This window comes from Dromaius novaehollandiae, chromosome 14 (genome assembly GCF_036370855.1).
Source record: "Dromaius novaehollandiae isolate bDroNov1 chromosome 14, bDroNov1.hap1, whole genome shotgun sequence".
NCBI classification, from domain to species: Eukaryota; Metazoa; Chordata; class Aves; order Casuariiformes; family Dromaiidae; genus Dromaius; species Dromaius novaehollandiae.
The window spans coordinates 10,627,286-10,650,971 of NC_088111.1; positions in this window are offsets into that span (position 1 = coordinate 10,627,286).

Here is a 23,686-nt window from a genome sequence, read left to right on the forward strand (position 1 = left end):
GCTCTGCTGAAACCAGATAAGCCAGGCAGCCCTTTCAAGCTACCCAGCACAGCTCGGGCGTTCATCGCGGCGGGGAGGGGGGGACTGCTTCGCCAGCAGAAGCTTGCACTTGTCCTGTCGAGCCTTGCATCTCGCATCCAAGCTGGCTTTCTCTCTGCTGAGCTAGAGAGAGCAGAAGCTGATTTACTTTCTCTCTTCTCTCAGGAAAAAAGGGGGAAGGAAAGGAGCCTTGCTGGGGAACTGTTGCATATGTGAATGCAATTTTTAAGTAGATTTTCTGTTTTAATTGGAGGCTAGAGTTACAGAGCGTGTGCAGCCGCGCTGTTTGGTCTGCATCTGCCAGCTCCGCGCGTCAGTGCTGCCGACAGCCCGTCTCCGTGCCCGTCGGTCTGCTCGTCCTCCCGAGAGAGGGAGGGTCCTGCCTGTACCTGCGCTGGGGTCGGGGAGCTCCCTCCCCGCCGCTGGGGATCCGGGCAGCTGCAGGCGGGTCCGACTGTCCTGCCCTGCCGCATCCTAAATACCAACGGAGAGTTTACGCTGAGCCTGAGAGACGGCCAGCGTCTCTGCTCTGGTGCCGGCTTTGTGCAGGAGCCTGGCGAAGGTCTGCGCGCTGCAACAGAGCCGGGGCAGGCATTTCTGTCGCCCTGGGCGAAGGGCCTTGCTTTGCAGTGTACTGTCTCTGAATTTTAATGCAGCAAAGGGGGAAGGATCTCTAGCTTTTTCCATTCCTATTGAATGCTGCAGTCGGCTCCGTTATTGCTCAGCCATGGTGATATTGCTCCTTGATTTATACAGCCTTTATCCTCCTTGCACCTCTGCAGCTCGAATACAGCAGTTATAAAAGCCATCTGCATCTTGTGCCTTATTTCTTGGGTTTCTAGGCTGGCAGATGGTATGGAATGGAAAAAAAAAAAAAAAAAGCCTTCCTCTGTCTAAATTAGGCAAAAACACATCAACTTCCAATCGCATTCTTCTTATCACCTCGTGATCACACTCAGATAATGTCCCTGCTTCTAAAGCTAAGCATGATAGATATCTCTCAGCCTTATGGTTTGTGTCTGAAAGAAGTTTGTGCCACAAGCCCTAATAGAATATTTCAACAAATTATACACCTGTCCTTGCCTCCCAATTTCCAGTTCATAACAATTCTGCTCAGCCAGCCATTTGTTGCTGGTAAATAAAATATTGTCAAATTCTCATATTTGAGATGCATTGGAGCTAGCAACAGCCTGGCCAATGTGCTGGTGGGTGAACGAGCTGTTCCCGATCTCGTATGTTCTTTTTTGGTGGAAGTTTGAGTATTGCATTCACTGCAATTCAAAAATCCAGTTTTAGAGGTTTTGTCTTGTCACAACACGAGAAATAATTTGATTTTGTTCAGTTAAGAATTTTTTTCTTTTGACCTGCTGTTTTATTATCACTTCCTCATTTGGCCTAATTAAAGTGCTGCGTATAGCAGCTTGTTAGTCTTAACTATGTTCCTTCATCGCTCCGGGTAGTGCATCTTCTCTGATCGCTTTAGCAGCAAGATTGGCCCTGGGCAAATAATTTGTAGCAAATCACTTGACTGACTGAACATTGCCTCCTTTCTTGGTTTATGAATAGTCTGTGGCAGGATCATTGTTCTCTCAAGCTTGTTACTCGTAATGATTTCCCAACTAATTCCTGTGAATAATTTTTGGACTGGGGCTTGCTCACCCGTGATTCCTTGCGACTCAAACATTCAGAGTTCAAGCTGCTCCAACTGGACGTGTGATTTGCATAAGATGTTTCTGTTTCTTGATTGAATGAATGTAATCAAATTCCACGTTGATATTTAACAATATAAATTCTGAATTTTCTTTCTTGGTCATTTTGGATATTTCACTTAATCTTTCTGCTTTGCTAAATACTTGCTTGATTGCATGTGGATGTTAACAAAAATAGTAGGAACATTAATTACAGGAAAAAAATATATTTTACCCCTGGTGCTGCATGCTTTTTTTTTGTGTGTGTGTGAATATTCACTCAGCTCTACGTCAGCGTCTCACCACAGCCCTTTGAATGTAGCTAGCATTCTACGAATGCAGCCAGCAACGCTTATTAACGGGTCTGAAGTTGTTTATCATGGGAGACTTGCACATAAGGGGATGGTGCTTCCAGTTTGAAAAACGATCTAGTTTCCTGCACCTCTGACAAGCCATGGCTGTATAACGTTGGCTAGACCATACGTTGATTGACCCAGAAAAATACGTAGCCCTAAGTAGCCCTCCTCAGTTTCCTTGGTGTGATGTTGGGCAGGGTGTGGTGTGACTTGGGCCCACAGGCCGGTAAGAAAAAAATCATCTTGCAGAAATCCATAGAAACGAAAAAGACACCTTGGGACTTGAGGAGAGAAGGCTGGAGGATCTGGGATGCCAACAACCAGGAGTCTAGCGGGCAAAGCAGCCTAGATGGATGGGCACTGAGCAAGCACCTATTTATGCTTGCTGAGGCTTGTCTGTCTGTGCTGCCACGTGACGCTTGCTGTGGCCATCTAGGTCAGAGATGGGTGGCAACGCGGGACTGGCCAGAAGCGAAGCCTGGTGGTAATGTGGTGACTAGTGAAGAGCTGAAGTTGTGGCAGTCAGGTGAGCTGCAGCTCCTGGGTGCAGGGGTGAGCAGCAGGGAGGAACCTGGGGAGAAGCCTCGGGAGACACTGCCGGCAGCAGAAGGGTGATGCAGAGGGTCGTTCCCCAGGGCATCCTCCAAGGTGATCCCCAGCTCAGGGTGGACCCTCCAGGACTGACTCCAAGGGGTGCCTCAGGACCAAGACCTGGGGAGCAGAAGGAATGCTTGCTTATTGGTGTAGCAGAGGAGATCTGTGGCCTGAGCTAAATTCTTGTCTTTAATCTCTAGTAAATGCCAAAATTTGCCTGCAAGGATGAATAACTCAAGACTGGCTTTATGTGTGTGGCTCCAGCAGGCTTGGAGCAGGTAGGTCTTATTTCTGCAACAAGTTCCTGCAGGCTTGCGAGGTGCTCGGGGCTCTGTTTTGCCAGAGCACATTCAGCAGCAGCATCGATGGGGTCCCGTACAGCATGTATGAATCCCACAGCCATCTCTGTGTTCATCAGCTAATGCAGCTCTTTACCTACTGGGAGAGACAGCTTTTTGCTTTATGAACAAGGTATTTACCATACAGTGGGGAATTAAGTTGCTGTGCAGATGAAGACTAAACATTTCTTTCCCTTTGCATGATGCTCTAAGGGAAAAAATATGCTGGCTATTTTCTGCTCTTCCCTCAAAAATTGATGTGTTTGTAAATTCTAAGCAAGTAGTGACAGGTGACTAATTTATTTTTGTCAGCTTAGCAGCAAAGGCTACCCTTTGCCACCGTGTTCATTTGTTATGGCAGTGTGTTGGCTGACATTGAGATTCATTTGGATTTTTAATATATCTCGGTAATGCAGCATCCTTGCCATTCAACTGCTTTCTTCTTTTTCCTCCTAAAATTAATTCATTTCTAGATTCTTCCCATTATTTCCTTAATCTCTAACATTTACACATGTGTGCACACCATTTTCCTAAAGTATTTCAGCTAGCCTAAGGCTGCACTTATGAGGCTTATCAGATCATTACTTTCATCCACCTTTTTTACAGCCCAGAATGTATGGGAAAGTGGGAGAGGAAGTGACAAATTCAGTGTTTTGGGGGGTGTTTTTTCACTGGAAGAAGCAAGGTGCCATTGTCAGAGATTCACAGAACTGATATGCCAGTGAACTCCTGGATATGGCAGCTAGTGAATGATGACCAATGTAATAAACGCCCAGAGCGGGTGCAGTGGGGGGCTGGCGCAAGCCCTCCAGTCTGGCACTACACCAGCCGGCTCCGGCAGTGCCGTGGGAGCGTGGCGCTCAGTGTGAGCTGACTGCACGAGTCCTTATCCACCTTCCCAGACTGTGGCATCCTATGATTGGGGAAGGGTGTCTGGGAACACATTCAGCTTAGCTTGGCTTAGTTGGAAAAGTAAGGGGAAGATCCTCCACCTTTCCTGTACAACCCTCCACGGGATTCACACATCCTATAAGACGCGTCAAACTTGTTCTCTTGCCCTGCTCCCGCTGTTGGCCGGCACTGGGTGTGATCCCAGGGGCAGCAGGACTCGCTAGGACTGGTCTGGGCTCAGCTTGTGTGTCTGGGCCCCTCTGTGGTGTCTGAGCAGCAGAAGGAGAGGTCAGGACAAAGGCTGCGCCCTCAATTTTTTTTTCACCGGCACTGATGGGATGGGTTTGGGAGCAGCCCTACAAGCACATCGCTCACCCAGAATGAGGCAACTGTCCTCTCGCTTATGTTAATGTAAAACAAAAGTAACTGCTCCAGCTGGGCTTTGTTCTGCTGTGACTGAGGGGAGCTATGCAGAGCCTGGTCCAAAGTTTCCAGGAGTTCCTCGTGCTGAGAGGCAGCGTGCTGCCCTTCCTCCCTGCACCTTTATTGTGTCCAAAGATCAGTTCATCTCTGGTTTGACAGGATCAGTACTTATAACTTCTTGTCACTCTCAGCCAGGAGCTTATGGTTGTAATATGGAAAGAAGCAGGGGAGTTGGCAGGCTTCACTTGGTACTTGCCTGTGTGCATGAGCATGCTAATGTGAATAAACATAGTAGAAGCCTTGGAGACTATTGAAACATGTTGCTGTAGCACAGTTCTAGACCCCTAAATTTAGACAAAGCATTGAGTAGTTCATGGATGGCGCCATTGCTAGTATCTGTCCTCCTCGCGTTCCTCTCAGCTTTCGTACCAACCTTGTGTTAACCATACATCATTATTAGACTGGCTTCATAGCACTAATTGACACACAATGAAATTCAGAGCAGGAAACAGAAAGGCTTTAGCATTCTGTACGAATGGACCGCAAATTAGCGTTAGTGCTGTAAAGGTTAACTGAAATTGAAAACTGTTCTTCTATTACCATGTAGGCTGAACGTTTCTATTTTTTTGTGTGTAATGGCCATGACTGGCATCTAAAGAGTAAAGGGGACGCAAAGAGAGGGAGAGTACCCCATCCTGAGGAGATCTTCCAGCAATGCGTCACTGCCTTTGGACTGCCAAAGAGCATGTGCTGATTGGGCCAGATCATACCCCTCTCCTGCGGATGGTGATTTCCTTTGTTCAATACAACATGCCCACTCGGTGTCTACCCAAAAAGTACAAGATGTTCGATGTGCCATGTGTGCTGTCTTGTCTTGGGTTTCAAGTGTAGCAGTCTTAACAGTGTTTCCTTATTTTATGGAGAGCAACGGCAATATGTGAAAAATCGGTGCAGCCAGAAATAGGCTATAGGAAAAGGCCACCAACCCACGGTCACAAATAAGACTTGAAGTGCACACAGTAAAACCTTGGGAGATGTATGAAATATATCCATATGAAATGGTCCGTGCATGGACACCAGTTCCTGTAAGCTTTCTGTCCACCTGGAATAAGTGAGTGTAGGTATTACCTGGTCTTTTGTGCCTTGTTAGGTCAAAAAGATATCTTCTGAACCCTGTAGAGATACCAGAAGATGCCTCTGGGCATCAGTGCCAATTGCTGTCAACCTTGATTGAAAGAAAGCATTCAAGCTTCCTGGGCAGCTGTGAAACTCCTGGACTGGGAAGTCTCCAAAAAAAAACCCTTAGTCTTATGCACAGGCATGGAGGGCAACAAGTTCTGGTTTGGCGAGCTGATAATCTAAACTAGGGCAGGACTGAATGCCCTGAGCATCTACTGACACAAAGTTTGTGGAGGTACTTCTGTTTCTTACCTTTAAGTCACAGATCCACGTGACCAAAAGGAAAACAGTTATGGAGCACCTGTTGGCTCTTAGAAGTTTGTCTAAAGGGCCTTCTGTCTTCCTCTGGCAGTTTTTGTCTGTGAAGTGTGTACTGTAAACACTAGAAATCTCTGATATCTGAGGTCACTGAAAATAGTTTAGATACCAAATTTTGATCCAAAACAAATGAGTACTGAATACTTATGACTGAAAACAGACCATAGCCCAATTAGCAGCAGCAATCATTATCATCAGCTTTATTCAGGCTTTGTCTTGTGATAGTTTTGAAGAATTGTAATATTAATTATAATAATGGAAAAGATGAGCACACTAAGTCCTAACCTTAGTAGCAGTCTATAATAGTCTAAAAAGCAAGCATAAGGAATAATCAAAGGGCTAGCAATACATAAGACCAAATAAAACAGTTCCTCCATGACAAACAAGTTCATTAGAACAAGCTCATGTATATAGCTTTTTTTTTTTTTCTGAAAGCATTGATAATTAAGAGAAATTACCTGTATTTGACCTGTTGAAATCTCATCCTGAGATTTTTTTCCAGAACATATCTGTCCTCTTGTCCCGTGCTTACCAGGTACTGTTAGCAATGGCTCATCTGTACTAACCCCGTTGCCTATGTTTCAGCCGCAAGGTGAATCTCCACATGCCGGTAGGTGCCGTTTCGGATGACATACACACAGAGCCAATAAGACCTGATAATATACTGCTTATTAGAATGCATGGAGCTGTCGGAGGATGTCCAGCCACACTTTTTTGCTTACAAGGATGTTCAGACAGTGCTTTAGAAAAGCTGAGTGGACAGTTCACTAATGACAACGTACTGGACTAGTTTATGAAAGTACAGAAGTGCTGTGCAAATGGGTCATTAATTTCACTATAAATGAACCACAGAAGAGAAAACTGACTATTGGTGACCACAGTAATTTGACTGGGAGAAGCATACATACAAAACCGCCTCCCGACACCTTATATGAAAATTGAAGATATGTGCTTTAGAAAGGTCAGCATAAGTATTGCCTCACCACATGAACCTTCAGCTTTTTCCTCCTCCAGGCTCCTCCTCCAAGCTAATTTCACTTAGTTTTTCATTTTTGTATTCCTTAATATGCATGTCATGACACCAGTTAAACAATTCCTATTTCAGTTCTTTAAAAAACTCATAGGTAAGTTCTCCTTAGCTGAGCATCTCTTCTGTGTGAAAATGTCTATCTGCACCGTAATCAAGCAATTTGACTCTGATATGACTTCATACTGTGACTTGCCAAAGGTAGTATGTGTTGCTGTATGCAGTAGCTATGCAACTTGCCCATAATGAAGTGTGAAAATAATAAAAATATTCAATGATGAGTTTAACACTGACATACTTCAGAATACTGATACTGAATTTCAGAATTGTGAATTGAACAGTTTGCAGGGTCTGACATTTTTTCCAGCACTTAGAACATATCTATATCTCTCTTTATAGATATTCATTCTGAATTAAATATTTATATATATTCAGAATTAAAATATATTTTGTTGTCCGTATTTCCATGGTGTGGGATACATGGGCCGGGTCTAACTTGAGCACCTAATGGCTGGGGTGGGAGGTTGCCTTCTCCTGAAGTCAGTGTCCTAATGTCACGATTTTAACATATCTCTATGAAGCACAGCTTGGGCACCTTTCCAGAGGTCTAACTCTGACTTATCTTTCATGTCAGAGAAGCCATCAGTGCAGGCAGGGCTTAGCCTTGCCCTTAGGGCAGCACCATAGCTGGTGCTCTGCCTGCTCTGTGTGCACTGGCCTATGTGGGGTTTTTGCATTTTTTGAGAAGTGAAAGGCTCAGCAATCCCTAACCCCTACATTTTGGTAGCACCAAACAAGGCAGTAGAGCCAAATGACTGAAAAGTAGAATTTTCCTAAATCCTGACTACTTAGAGTAGGAGAGGGTGGAAGAGCAGGTACCCTGCCTTCCCTAGGGCTTTGGTTTGCTGCTTTATGGTGGAGCAGGTGGTGATGGGGCAGGCACTGGGAGAAGAAAAAAGGGCTTATAGCGCCTGAGGAGTTCAGAGAAATATATGATGCCACACAAGAATAGTCCTTAGAGCTAAAAACGATAACTGAGCAAAATTGGCTGTCGAGCAGTAAGCAAAGATGAGATGAAAGCTCCTCTGACAGCAATAGCACAAAAGTCATAAAATAGTGGCAGCAGGCACTCCTTGTTCTGCGGAGCAGGTCCCTCCTTCCCGCGTGGCAGGTGTCTGGCTTGTGCTCCTCACCTGGTTACTGTTGTTGCTTGTCTGAGACTTTTACAGCCTCTAAGTGTGGATGGACCAGCGAAGGCCAAGCAGCCATCGGTACCTGTGTTTCCTTCTGTGATATAAGTGACCAATCTCCATGGTCTTGCAAATAAAAAGTATAGCAGAAGCTCTCCTTAGCATTTTATGTAGCTGCACAGCTTCATGTGTCTTATGCCACTGTAATGATATTGAATGTGATACTGGTATTAAATAATTATAACAAGGTGCAGGAACATCCCCAGCACTTGCTTGCTTTCTATGTCTTGCAACACTTCCTTTTATTGTTTCCTTGAATTCCTCCCTGCGGTCGATTTAGAGCATCCTTCTACACATCCCGCAGTTATGCTGCACCTATTGCTTCCTCCTGCTGTTGTCATTTACAAGATAGTAACAAGCATACGTGTAGCTAATAGCAGATTTGTTTTTATGCCACATACAATTGCTTTTGGTAAGAAACAGGTCCTAATGAATTCTGTAACTTTGCTATTCTAGCTATGCTACATTAATGCATTCCCCTTCCTTCCCTCCCCGAAGCGCAAGGGAACAGTGATTACGCACTCTAAACACAGTGTGTGCTTAAAACTTGTGTGGAGGAGATGAATAGGTGTATGAAAAGATGTACATTAGGGCCACTGAGTCTTCCCTCACTAAGTAAAAGGACAGACCAAATCCTATAAACTTATCTTTACAGTCACTGGGAAGAACATATTCATAAGGCCAAATTATTTTCTCAGCTGAAGTAATAGCATGGAGTTGATTCATACAAGTCACCTGTAGTTAGTCTTCAGACTGTCATGCTGCGGATTAATTAAAGCTTTCCAAGTCGCTTTCCACAGCTTGCCATAAAACACCAACCAAAATTAGAGTTTGGCACTTCGTAAGGAATTTGGGCAAGGAATACCTGGTCGCGTATTCTCAGTTAGTGCAGTGGGTAAATAAGAGGAAGTGATTGGTATTATGCAGAGGTGGCTGAAGCTTTTTATCCTGGTTTAATTGCCATGGCAGGAAGCAGGAGGAGGCTGTAGCAGCTGCCTGATCCAGGTCTCGCTGTGTGTTCACCTTAGCGCTCAGAGGATTATGCCATGGTCGGGCATCTGCTCACAGATTTGTTGCTATGCTCTTCCTCAGAATCACTGCTTACCCAGGAAGGACAGATCAAGATAAAGACAGTCGATGGCCTTCTAAAACCCTGTGCTTTCTTGCCCTGCTGCACCTGAACAGGGAGACAAATACCTAGAAGTGGCCATGGCTTCAGATACAATTTTCAGATGTTGTTTTTAAATGTTATGCATTTATGTGAATGCAAATCTGCTCTGAGACTTTGGTGTCTCCATTCTGTTGAGGGATTCCTAGGGGTGCGGGACAGGGGCACGATGGCTGTCCTGGGTGAGGTGTTCAGCATGCCTCCTCTGCTGAGCTCATAACACAGTACAATTATTTCCATGTCTCTTTTTTTTTTTTTGCCTTGAAATTAAGTTTCATGCTTTTTTGATGGCACTGATAGAACAGTTGTATGTTATATTGAATAGCTGGGGTATTGCATAACTCCTTAAATGGTCTTTTCCATTCTAAGATGATGTATTAATTAGGAGCTCTTGAGATGTCTTTCCTGGAATGTTCTTTATATAATCTCATGGAGAAGCCTTGGAGGCAACCAGTGATACCTGCAGTGTGATCAATGACTGATGTACATCGATGGGTGACTGACAAGGATGCATGTTCTTGCACAACAGGAAGATCTCTAAAGGTCTAAGAAAAGAGTTACACACTGGGGTGGTACTTTCTGGACAAGGCTAATGGATGTAGGTTTTATTTTCCTTTTCAGCTAGCAGACCAGCAAATGCCAAACCCTCCACTTTACTTGCCCTTTCTCAATATTTATACTCTTGCCACTGAAGAGGCAGTGTGCAATGTTTAATGAAACTGCTGTGAAACCTCTCCTGAGGGTCTTTGAAAGAATAGCAGGTTCTGATGGTACCTTTGGGAAGGGAAATAGTCATTAAAAGTAGCTGGTAAAGGCACCCTGGCCAGAGCACACAAGTGCTTCTTCTGAAGGACTGGCCCACGGGAAGGTCAGCAGCTCTTTTCTACAAAAAGAGAAGGTTAAAACCAAATTCAGGAAACCTAGCAGCAGCCGTGTGCACTGATTTAACTTTCAGCCTCCTGTGCCTCTTCCATGTTGTTTCAGCGTCGTTAGGATGCAATTGCTGGGAAGCTAACCAGCACCATGTTGCTGCTAGCCCACGTTTCTGGGCTGACGGCTGTGAATTCTGCCTGCCTAGGTGGGGTTCAGTGGATGTGAAACTGGACTGGATGTGAAAGTTTAATTACTGAAAAGACCAGACGTTAGTTAGCACAGGGCAGAGCAAATTTAAAGGGATGTATTTGCTCTAGGAAAAGAGGGTTCTTAGATTCTCAATATATGGATCAGAGTATCTCTAAAATGATGCTCTCCTTTGAGTCTGCTCAAATGCTCCCTCTTTTCCACTGAAATGGAGGAGCCACCTCTGCCCCGAGCCCGCAGCACGGTGGCCTTGCACGGGCCATGGCGGCACCCCTTGGCCTGCTAGATGTGCATGCGCGTTCGGGAAAGTTTTGCACTGAAGAGGCATTTTTAACTAAGGGCGAAATTGGTTGTCCTTCAGAACAGTTTTGTTTACCTCAGTTGGTGCTAAAATATTAATTAAAGATGGCAGAACTGCTTTGTATTATGCAAAGAAACTTTGTATTAAGTGTTGCCTGTGTGTGTTTGGCATATGAATGCGTGATGTTCTTAATGCTCAGTCACTGCAAACAGTGCCTTTCAAAAAGGATCCAAATGACTTTCTAAAATGTATATTTAATTAAAAAATAAGCTCAGGATTATATCAGTCCTCTGGATAGTCTTCCTATCAAAGAATGTGGACAGAATTTTCTTCTAAGGTTTTTCAGTAGCGGTAAATTAATCGGAACAGAAAATGTGAGATGTAACAGGTAACTAGTAGAAAGGTTATAGTAGATGATTTCTCTTGTTGCCTTTACAGGCATCCCCCTGGGTTTTTTGTTTTTGTAAGGATGACACCTCTGCTTGGCTTTTTCTCCCCAAACCATGTTCCAAAGAAAATATAAAGGTTGCAGTCTTCTAATACTAACGAATATCATTCTGGAGGCATTAGTCAAATTTTCCAGTAAAGCAAATGAAAAATATTTTGCAAAGTTGACAGAAATGGCTTGTAATCCTCAGTCTAAGCAGCTAGGGAATTCCAAATAAAAATCAGCTTTGGCAATCTGAATTAATAAATGCAGGATTAAGCTGGTCTGTACTTGTGTCCTAACAGCAGCATATTGTTATTTCGAGTAAAAATACCTGAGGTGTAATGCACCAGAAGAGGTGTTTTTTTTTTTTTTTTTAAACAGACTATCATGAAGTTTTAGAAAGTTTGCATCACTTCTGTTGAGAAATGAAAGCGAGATTCATGAATAAATAAGTACAAGCTAATGGAGTGTGGATAGAGATGAATTTTTGTTTCTTAAGCAAAACCACAGTCTTAACTACAGAGTAACTAAGTGTAACTGACTCTCTTCATAATCTACTTTGATGGTTCATTGTACAAAAGAGAGGAAAAGAGCAGCACTTTTACAACTTATAATAGTATCTTTACTAATTTCTGAAAGAGGGGTAAGAAGAGATGACTTGGTACAACTTAATACATCCATTTTAATCAAAATATTGTTTTTACCTTGGAATTATTCCATTCCAGTTCTCTGGTTTGAGTCTTTTTATTCTTCTAATAGGAACTTAGATATTAATAGTATTACTGAGATGAAACAGTGCTATCTTTCTAACTATTTTTATTCATCAAGGGGCATGAGCACATTCTTTTGCCTTTTGTTATAATCTTCTACAGAGCTACATTCAACTGAGTGCTTTCCTATTCCCCCAACTGCTATAACTCAATGTGATGGCTTTAAATAATGGTAAGTTGTAAAATATGATGGAGTTAAGCAAATTCAAGTGGAATTAAAGTGAAAAATATTATTTGGAGTAGATACAGACCTTACTTTTGATTTCACTTGTCCATTGCTACACTAAAAAACATGTTCCTTTTATACTCCAAATCAACAAAATACAAAACTCCTGAAGTGAAATCCCCCCTCTCTTAGTTAAGAATGTCAGTGATCCTGCTCTCCATATTTCTTATTAAACAAAATATCCTTTAATGTGTCTGTTATTTAAACATTTAAACATACCTGATGGCATTTAGTTTTCATTGCTATGAAGCTAGTTCATGAAATTATGAATCTGAGGTTACCTGGAATGAGTAATCAGGGAAGCTGACTTGTGAAGGTAAATTGGTAGTAGCACAATGCAGACTGGCAATTATTCATACTGATATGTGCATGATGGATATTACTGAGAGGAAGGATGTATATTCTCACTACAAGCCTGCAGTTGGATTTGTCTTAAGTCATATTCCTGTTTCTGGGACAACGTCAGTAGGGAAAATTCATGTTTCATGTCTTTTCTGTATCTTCAAGTGTGATCTCTGCAAGGGCATGATTACGTATCTTTCATTCTCATAGCATCCAAGCAGCTTCTGGTCTGCAATGGGTTCATTTCAGTTTTTTGCAGTTGATGAAGGAGAGCCGAAACTGCGACAGTGGCTCCATGTCAAGCGTAGATTCGAGGTGCACCTTTCTTGTCTTCCATCTCTAGATACTGTTTTGTGGTCATTTCACTGCATGATAAGCTGTATTTTAGAGCGTTCCTTACTTTCTCACGGCTGCTGAATTACTGTGCGCACACATGCGCTCTGCTGAGCTCAGTGAAACGTCTGCCTAAAGTGGCGGTCTTGACAGAAAAAATGTGCCTCCGAGGGAAAGGGGCACTGCCTGCCCTGCAAGTGCTGCTTAATATGAAAAATAAGTCTGTGCCAGGCTAGAGGATCCTTGGTCCAACATGCTACATAAATCAGAAGACAAAGATGAATAGCCATGATTTATAGTCTGCATTACTATGCACATGATGCTTTCACTGGAGAGAAGAGTGGCCAAAACAGGTTATGTTTCCAAAATTACATGCTGCGCTAACTTGCTGAAAGCCTGCGGGCACAAGCATTCCTCACTTCCTACCCAGCTAAAAGTGGGCCCACCGCAAAGGTAAAACACAGATTACTGGTAGGGATGCTGATCTTCTTGCTTCTCCATTGATTAGCTCATTGATTGATGGTAAAATGACTATAGAAACATCTTATTGTCATTTTGAGAGAGAGACTAGAAATACACAGGCCAAATTATCCTAGATTTTGTGAATCTAACCTCCAGTTTAGCACTTTGGACTATAAGAGAGCCCAAGCCCTCTGATGAGTTTGGAGAAGAACAACGTGAAAGGGATGACCAAATCTGAATGGCAGATCAGAGCTGAGCACTGGCTCAGCCCCTGCTGGCCCGTGCTCCCTCCCTGGCTCCGCTGCTGCCCTGCTAGTGAAGCTCAAATGCAGCCAAGGTGCTGGGCAGAAGTGTTGGAGGGAGGTGGCAGAGCTGGGAGAGGTCCATCAACAGGACAGTTGTAATCTGGGAATCGGGGCTTGCTTGCAGGAGAGCCTTTGTCAGTGGGGTCCCAGAAATACTCTGTTCTTGAACCTGTGCCGTTGAGTCTCGGAGTCTAACCCCAACTAGTCTGCCAACGTGGGTTCTCCTTCTGTGATAAAATTTTCCTGTTTGATCAATCCCTGATGTGGAAACAGGGAGGTCTCCTGTAAGCTCCCTGTGATAGGCCCGTGTGGGATCCATGTTGGATTACCCATGTCCCCCTGCTCTACAAGAGAAAGAAGTTTTCCTTTTTGGTTATCACTGTCCTTGTGCTGTGGTCTGATGATCTCATTAATATCGTTTGAAGAAAACTATAGCTTGATCTATAATTCTATTGCAAAATTACATCTTTTTCACGTTGCCTGGGACAGCCTTTTTGCTGCAATCTTAACTGAAAGAAGTGATGCTGCTGAGCAGGTCCTTGCTTCCAATGCGGTCCTAACCCACATCGTCTCCTCTCACAGCCTGACCCTAAATTTCTAACACCAAGTAACTCCTGAGAAAGAATATCTCTAACTAACAAGATATGCGGCATTTTTTTACAAGATTTTGCTGTAACCTTTCCTTTCACTACTTCTAATGCTTAAATTAAGCTGCAGGTTCACAGTGGCTCCTAATCCTACAGACGTGAACATCTAACTCTTAACCAGGGCTATCTTTTTGTCAGCTTAATTTTTGTGCAGTGAATGCAGGACTGTATTTTTCCATTTTCAAGTTGTAAGTAACAGTTTTAACTTTTTCTTTTTTTAAGTGGAAGTTAAATGGAAGTCGAGTGACATCCATGTTTTTAGTGGACATGCTAGGAGAGGATTTGGTGACTTTTTTGGGGTTCTTTATTTCTTGAGCTTGGCTTTTTAAGCATTCAGATCAGTTCACGCCTGTTTGAATATGTTTCCTTCGAATCCAGAGTACAGCTGTGCGAGTTGCTCTTTTTTCCTGTTCTATCAGAACTCTGCAATGAAGCAGCAACGCCATCTGTGACGGTTACACGTACTGTCAAAAGATATTCTTTTGTTGCGCCTCCATAGAAGGTTCCTGAACTACACAATCACAGATTTGTACTGTTTTTAATCAGCTGTCTAAAGTCTGTTAGGCTTCTCTTAGTCAGTGGCAGTGTTATATTCAACCTGCTTCCTTCTAGACTACAAGATAAAATATTCTTTTTTACACTAAATATCTGTACTTCTGGTCAGAACAACAGATTTAATGAGCTTGGTATTTTTATAATTACATCTGGCCTGAATTTTTCAAGCACTGAGAAAGACTGTTAAAAACATCTCACGTGAAAATCAGGCTGGCAAAGAGGCAGCTTGCTTATGAAGAACTCTGAGGCCTGTTTCTTCTCCCCAGGTTCAAACCTCCTCACCTGCAACACCGCAGTTGTCCTAGGATCTGGAAGGTTTAAGGACTCACAAATAGGCCGAAGAAGTGAACTAGGACTGTTGCCCATTGCCCAGGGTCTTTGCAGGCTGCTTCATGGTGTCCTATACTTTTACCACTTTTAGACAGAAGACCAGAGCTTTTAACTGAATAAATGCAAGTTTTTCTTATGATGCAGATATCAAAGTACTAAACAAAAAAAATTTTTTTTTACTTGGGGGGGGGGGGAACAGAGGAGGCTGGTAGAAGAAATGTATCCTCAGTCTTTTTAGGATTTCTATTAGAATAAGAAGGGAAATTATTATGTGGAGTTTTGGGAGAGGTAATAAAATTTCAACAACCAAATTAAATCCTTTTTTTCTTTGGCAACTGAAAGAGAAGACTTAGAGGTTACTGAGAAATATTGTGTCTGTTCTCCAAGGTCAAATGGCCTCTGAATACAAGAATGTGTGCCAGCTCCAATACCTACGTTTCCAGCAGATATTTTGCTCTTTTTGCTCTTTTAAAATTATTTCTCTGCCTTAGTTGAAGGTCTGAGGTAACATTATTTAGAAAGACTGAGTTATTCTTCGTTTCTCTGCTATGAAAAGGTGAGCCTGTGAGAACCCTGTCTGTCTCTGACAGCCACTTGCTAGGGTAACACCATCCAGCAGTGCCCAACCACTAGCTCATGCTTTTCTTGCCCAGGTCTTGCAGGTAATTCCTTCTATAGTACATCTGGCACCATAAATTCTGGACACTGAGTTTATTGCAAATAATTCCTGCCCCATACCTGGCTGGGAAACTAGTGGTTTTAGGAAGAACAGTTAAATGGCAAATCGGGTCTCTTACAAGGAAATCTATGCTTTCCATTCTGCAGGTAACTGTAAGACATTTTCCCTGGACTGGTTCATATGGTGGTTATCTTCTGTTCTCCAGCCTGCAAATACATACTGAAGCACCTCGCAGATTTCTTGATCCTTGTGAAGAAAGGAAGAAATAACTTGTACTTGTTTATATGTATCACTTTGCTTTTTCCTCATATATATATTCCTGTTAGTCATCTTTAGTATTTTCTGCGTCATGTGCTATCATACGGAAGTATGTTTATTTACAGGAGGCTTTTCCATGTCCATGGGGCTAACAGTGCCAGGGAAAGTGGAAGGAGCCCTTGGAGAGAGTGAAGAGGGACCTTTTCTCATCAAAACGCAATATAGATTTGAGATGTGATGGTATATTTCAAGGTGTCAGTCCATTTCTTAGTGGATAGCAGTGCATAGCATGAGCAGTAATTGTATTTGCAGTTGCCAGTAATTAGTTTTGTACAGTTTCCTCAGAGAAGCTGGGGACTGACCTGGTGGGGCTACCAAGCCGCACTGTGGCATGTGGCTGGGGTGCACTGGGAGCCGGCGTGGGAAAGCAGCGGGGGCTGCTAATGCGTTGTGGCCGTGAAGAGCCCACTGATTGCTACCTGTTTCTTCGAGTGAAAACTAAAAACAAGGAAACCCTGAACTTAGTCTTCCTAAATAGTGTGTATGTGTGGTACTTTCAGGAGAAGCTTAAACGTACATTCTTCTTCAGCCATGATGGATGAATGTCTAAGCATGAGCCTTGGTTACTCTCTTGATGTCCTCTTTCCTGCTTTTACAGTGTCGGTTCCAAGCTTTGCTAAAAGCTCTAACAGAATTTACTTTTATTAGAAATTTCCCTTTTTGGGTCCTCTCTCGTGCTCTCTGGGACACAGTGGTTCACAGGCATAGCCTGAAGCAGTTTCTGCAGCTTCACAGTGCATCTGTCAAACAGGGAAAGCATGCTTACCCTTGACACAGCGTTGCCCTCTCCTGTCGCTCCGCCTGGCAGTGCCGAAGGGGCCCTCGGAGAAGTTAGCTCATCCCTCAGGCTTTCTTCACCATGCTGCTGGTCAACGGTGGTTCAGTTGACACTCCTGCTCACGCTGCGTCTCCGCAGGGAAGCTTTCCCTCAAAGCCCCCTTGGTATGCGTTTAACTGGTGCGTGTCCCCTTGTGTCTTCTGCCTGTTTCTTTGGAGCTACAGTTCAATACTCAGTAATGAATCTTAGCCTCTGCTCAAGTTTTGCATCTCAGCATTTTAGCTTTGAATCTGAATTTTGTAGTTTGGGTCCAGCGTTAGCCTGTAAACAACATCCCTGGGTTGGAGCATATGGTCATTTCTCAAGTCTCTTACCTTCTAAGCTGTGCACGTTGTCCTTGAAACTTTAGCCCGTTTAGCTGCTGAGCCTTGCACTAGAGTGGATATTCAGGATACGGTATACTAGGATATATAGATTTGAGCTAGATATGCCCGTGGAGGGCAGAGGGGTTTGATAGACTAGGCAACAGAGCAGCAACAAGTTGATGGAGCTGCAGTTCCTTGAAGCTAGTGGAGCTAGCGAAGTTTCCATCAGATGAAGGTAGGTCTCCTGAATGGCAGCCTGGCTCTCACAGGCACAGATGTGTGATCTTCTGCCTGCTTTTCTTCGTCTGTAACATACAATTCCTATACAAGATTCTTCGAGAGTATGCAAACGGAAAGTCCCTGAGCTGTCCTACTTAAAGGTAGCGCAGTATACTTTAGTAAACCTTTAATGCTGGAAAGCAATTTTAATTTAATTTAAAAAGATTTAATGGAAATATTATGCATTTTGACTGGGGAGGAAAAAACAAAACAAAACATCAGGAAACTTACCTTGTTCCAAGAGGGAATTACAGGGACAAGAGAGAGATTGTGACCCATCCCAGACTAGCCAGGGTTACACTTGCTCTAGAGAGGGGGCTCAGGGCTGTGGCAGTGCTCACATTCGTGCATATGTGATTACAGCAAGACAAGAAGATTGTATGTGGACCTCTGTAGCGAGGTCAGTTGTCCTACACTTCCTTGGAGTGATACAAGCAGTTTGAGGGCATGGTTCATCTCATCTGAGAGTGGACATGTAAAATAAGTCAAATGAATGAAGTCCTAGAAGTGCCTATTTCTCTGTATTGCTTCTGAAAAGAGTCTGAAGCAAGGAGCTCAGATGTGCAACAGTAGGAGAAATAAAGATACCTGTGCCCCTTATTCTGCTGTCTATAAAAATGAGTATTTCCTGGGTCAGAGAACAGGACGCTATTCTGCGATGGGTTTCTTGCACCTTTTTTTCCTGCGTGTCTGTAACAGAAAACTTTGTAAAAGGTCTTACTGTTACTCTTATGCAGATCAGAACCTTAAGAGTTGATGTCAGGATTTTTCAGCCAGCAGAAATTTTTCCTGATATTAGTGTTCTCTGTGCTTATTAAAACATGCCCTCTGAACTGCTCTGTACGGGATGTTTAAGTTTTCATTACGTAGGAAGAGGGATTTTCCCACAGGTGTTCTCAGCCGACACGTACGCGCTCTTCCGTGCAGTGCTGCCGTCTTTGATCTGGTGGTTTGCTGCCTTCTGTCTTGGAGGAAACGGCCTCCCTGTAGTGCTAGGGATATACAACAACAATATGCTTTAAATGTCTCCAGGCAGAAAAATGTGGTAGACCATGCCATGAATATTACTAAGATACATGTTTGGAACCTGGAGTAATTTTTGCTCTGGACAACTATTCATCTGTAGGTTTTCCTGTGGCTGCAATGAAGAAAGCTGCAAGGGAAAAAATATGCTTCAACTTCCTTCTCCAGTCACTTGAAAGAGAAGGATAGAAAATATTTATAAACACTCCTAAGGGAGAGGTTTGAAGGACTGTGGATACAACTATCTTCTAGTAGAAAACTCAAGTATAAATCATAGTCAGATGAGAAGCTACTGCTATCAGTCCTCACTGGCTTTCTCTTTCAGTAAAATGACAGTTGCAGGGAAACTCTTTCCTCTCTCAACTCCATGTTTTGTTGAACTGTTTCCTGTGTAAATTGAAAATGGGACATCCTTAATGTAGAGACGTTCTGGCAGGCAGGACATCAGAAAATCTGTGTGTGATGTTCTGGTAATGACATTTACAAGAGACTGCAGCTTTTGTCAGATGAGCGCAGAAGTCCATCACCGTTAATGTTCCATAAACCCAGACATACGGCCAAATGACTGGGCAACGCAACACATGGGCTGAATTGGCTTTAGCTTGGAGTTGAGCATTCAGTTTATCTGTTTTGGCAGAAAAAGATGGATTTCTGGTATTCTTTATTATTATTATTTTTTTATGACAGTTCTTTCCCAAGCCATCCTTACTTTGCCTTTACAAGCCTTGGGATGACTGAGAGAAACTGTTTACTTTAAATAGCCCCTCCGTTGTTTGATATTGCTTTGGGTTCTGGCTCTGGGCAAATGTTGCCATATTAGCTGCTGTTGCCTTCATATCCCTGGCACCTGGTTTTGTTCCCATTACACAAGATGGTCGTGATATATTCTGCAATCTGGATGAGTCCTGCTCATGTCCACTGTTGCCGTATGTCTGATGGCAGACAAGCAATATGCAGCTTGTTGTCCCAACAGAGTGCTAGAGCCTCACTGCGGGCAGTGGAGCTGGTCCACTGTAACTGGTTATAACAAGTTTTGGTCTGCTTAATGGCCTTTCCTAAAACTGAGGGTTTTTTTTTTTTTTTTTTACTGTCATTTTTCCCTGGCCCTAGCTCTGCTGCCCTTGTAGGTCAGTTGACAAAATGTGCTTGGAGGACTCAGAAATACAAGGTGGGAGTGCTCCTGCCCTAAAGATTTTCCAGCTATCACTGGTTCACCAAGGCAAACTTGGTTATCTCCTAAAACAGCAAATTTCTGCCTCTCAAAAGAAAACACATTTAATCTGATCTTCTCATGACATCTCTCTATTATGGAAAGCTGAAGTTTTCTCTTGCATAGATTTGGCTTGCTATCTGTACCATCTGACTATTCTAATTTCTGTCAGATTTATGATCTGATTAATTTACTTTACTGTTAGATCTCAAATTAATTAACACTGCAAAGGTGCTGGCTCATTAGCACTATTCATTTGGGTCATCCCACTCAAATAAGCATATCATCAACCTAGGACACGGATTTCCTTTCTATATTATCACATCATTTGCTTGTCCTTCCTGTCTCAGTGACACCTTGCATTAGTCCATAATGCCAAAAGAGTCCACTTCAGCAGTCTCACTTGCTATGTATTCTCTATCATAAATTCCCATATGCTTTCTTCTACTGTTTGTTCACCACAGAGGAATATTATCTACTGTTATGCTCCCGTCTTTCCTGAGCCTTCCTCCTCTGCTGCTCTTATGCAAAGCAGTATTCACGGTGTCACTGCAGGAATAGTTTGATTTATTTTGCATATAGGAGATATGCATCTCTTTGAATTCTCCTGTGCTGGCAGTAACGAGGTATCAATATATCAATTGTCAGGTTAAGTCCCCTAAATAACATCTGGCTGAGCCTGCTGTTTCTTTATTTGTTAATAAAGCAATTTTTTATCGTATCATCTTGCGAAGTGCTATTACTCAGAGGTGGTGTTTTCTTCATATTATAGCTCTGAGTCTCATTTCAAAACAAACCTCTAAGCTCCAGTTGTGATTTCATTGTCTGTCAGAATGGGTGTTTATCAAACACTGCCTTCTTCCTCTGCAAAATGTGGAGCTAGGTGCTGTGTTACAGCTCTATGCTGCACTATAGTGCTCTATGTTTCAGACACTTAAAGGACCTCATGGCTATCTGTAGTCACCTGAGGCAGCTACTCGCTCATGTGTTGAGTGCTAGATATCACCTGAAGATCTTGAAGAATATCTCTTTGCAGATGTTTTTCAGACTTCTACCTGCGTTAGATAACTTGAAGTGAATGAGCAGATGCTCTAATAAAATATCACCATCCTGTTTTTTGCAATTGTTTTGGGGTCTCCTAGGTCACCTGCTCTTTACTTAAGTCTGTGGAAAGCCAAAGCTTGTATGGTCTGGTGAAAAGGTGAAGTGATTTGTGTGCTTATGCTGCTGTCTGACAATAAGTAGCTTTACATGTCCTCCCTTGAGCAACTGAGCATAGTAGATGAACTTCTCAGCTCTGAGGTCTATGCCATGTACTGCTGCCATTGCTCATGGTGACTGTGATGCTATAATGTGGTGCCCTGGCCCTGTGACACCGCTTTTACCAGTGCTGCTGAGTAGTGACGGTTGGGAATACAGCACTGGTGTGCAGCTGGTGTCTTGCACAACAGTAGCCAAGCTCTGTTTTTATAAATGCTCAAGATCTCTGGGCAGAGGTCAAAAAGGAGACTTTTCAAAACAAGCAACTCAAGACAGATCAAAATCATTAGCTAAAAATGCTTGTACTAGATCCCTTTTAACATTTGGGATGCAGACATAGATGATGTAGATATGGCAAATTGTAGGAGCAGGAACAAGCTACTGTCTGACTGGGTACCTGAAGGGCATGTAAAGGAAATAGAAAGTTGGTTCTTGTTCATTTTCTGTAGGATGCAAGTGCGACTCCATTAAGGCCTTTGATTAGACAGGAATTTTTCAAATTTTGAATTTGGATCACAGCTTTCAGTTTAGTATATTCCTTCAAGAGACCTCCACCTTTGAGTGAAACTGTGGGAGCTGTTCAGAGGGTGCTGCTCATCAGAGCTGGGAAAATAGAATGGTTTTGCATCAGAAAATGCTGATTTTGTAAAAATTGGATTATTTTCAGAACATATCAGTTTCATCTACAGTATTCAAAGAGAATATTGAAAAGCTTCCTTTCAACTTTACTATTTGTAGTGAAAAAGCCATTTTAAAAAATATATAAAACTAGAAAGACCATTCAACTGCTCTAATCCCACCTTCTGTAAAACAAAAGACCAAAGTGTTCCTCAGGTTAATTTTTGCCTGGGTTAGGTCACCTCCCCTAGAGAAAGGGGGCCAAATGAAGTATGCAGCAATTTCCTTTTTTCTGGAGTAGTCTAGGTTGTCTACCACTAAGTTGAAAGCTGTAAACAACCCTTTTCCCCATCGTATGGGGAAAGATGTGCGTCTGCCATAGAGCCACCAAGAGGAAGGAAGAACCCCTCTCCTGTATCAGTGTTAGGTGTTTCTGTCTCTTGACCGGAGCTCTGGGGAAGGGATGCAGGTGACGGGACGGGAGGCCAAGTCCATGCTATGGAGCAGAGATTGACTAAAGCGCTTTAGGTTGCAGTGTTGCCGATGTTTTAAAGTTCACCACATCTGTCAGATAAGTCAAATGGAAAAATATATTTGACCTTATCAAAATGTTTTCATCTTGTTGGCCTTCATTTCACCAATGTTTTTGATATTTCAAGTTGCAGCTGAATTTTGAAGCCTCAGAAGCCCGATGTGACTCAGGGTTTATGCGGTAGTCTATAAGCAGTTCTTTGTGGTTGTCTTTCAAAGTGGTTTCCAGACTGGGATTGCAAATTATTTAGTGAGAATGAATAACATTTTTGGTGTAAACTCTATCTTGAAAATTGCATTCCTGTCTGCCCTTCTCAGATTACCTCATTGCAAACTATTCATATGGTCCCTTCTACATGATCATTCTTTAATCCAGAAGCTTTCATTTTAGAAAGATAGCTTGTGACCAAAGACTATTAAATAGATATCAAGCTGAGTTTTGGTAGTTCCAAACATTGTGCTGTTAAAAAGATAAGACATTGAAAACGGTGTGACACCAAATAGTGAGATAAATCCATTAAAGCTTGAAGCAGAGGAGAGGAAATGCTTTGAGATGTACCCTGGTCAGAACAAATCAAACAGAGCTTTGATTTAGCAATACTGGTAACCCAACCTGCGCTTCCACCAGGCAATTAATTGGAGCTACCCAATACTATCGCTATCATGAAGTGGATGCACGTTTCTTTCCTTTGTGAGGTTCCTGTTGTGAGGCTCATGGTACTGGGATTACAGCTGTCCTGGGCAACTGAAGGGGTGATGACAGTTGCTTGCGTACACTTTAATTGTACAGTTGTTGAGTTTCAGGATAAGTCGTATGGTAAAATCTTTGTTTAACTAGAATTAGTTTCTTTACATAAAATGCAGAGAGAGCTCATTTGGCTAACTGACATCTCCTTCCTGCCTTTCATTTACAAACAGAAGCTTCTTTGTATGTTAGGTTGAAGGATATTGAGATTGGGAGAGAGATATCAAAGGTAGTTATTTTCCATTTGGTAGTTTTCTGGATAAAGCTTCCAGGAAGTGACTGGGACACTAGAATTGGCTGCTGTGAGGAGACTCCAGACATAGATCAGGACTGGCAGATTTACGCTCCAGGCTCCATGAGAAGAGTTAGTCAGAAACTATTTTTATTTAAAGCATTTCTCACTTTCTGCTTTATTCAAGACTTCAGGCCTTTTGCAGAGTCCCTCAGGCATCCCCCAATTGCAAACAAAGGCCTATCTGTGACCTGACTGCTTGCCGCTACTTAGAGATGGAAACGTTACGGCAAGAGAAACTTTATTCTGTCCCTAGTTACAGACGGAACTGAAAAGTCTGAAAAAATCTCAGCACTGAAGAGTCCTGAAATCTGGGACAGTGAAGATTTGCCTCAGACTTTCATTGCTGTGCTATACAGAGGCAAGCATTTGCATGAGTCTTAGTAGCTTCATTTTTTAGATAAAGCTGGATCCAAACTTTATACCAAAGCTACATCTGGTGAATGCAATCTGAAATTAGATCAGGGCAATGATTTTTTTTCCTTATTTGCTCAGGAAGCTCTTGCCTGCAAGAAGTTTCATGCTTTTCCTAGTAA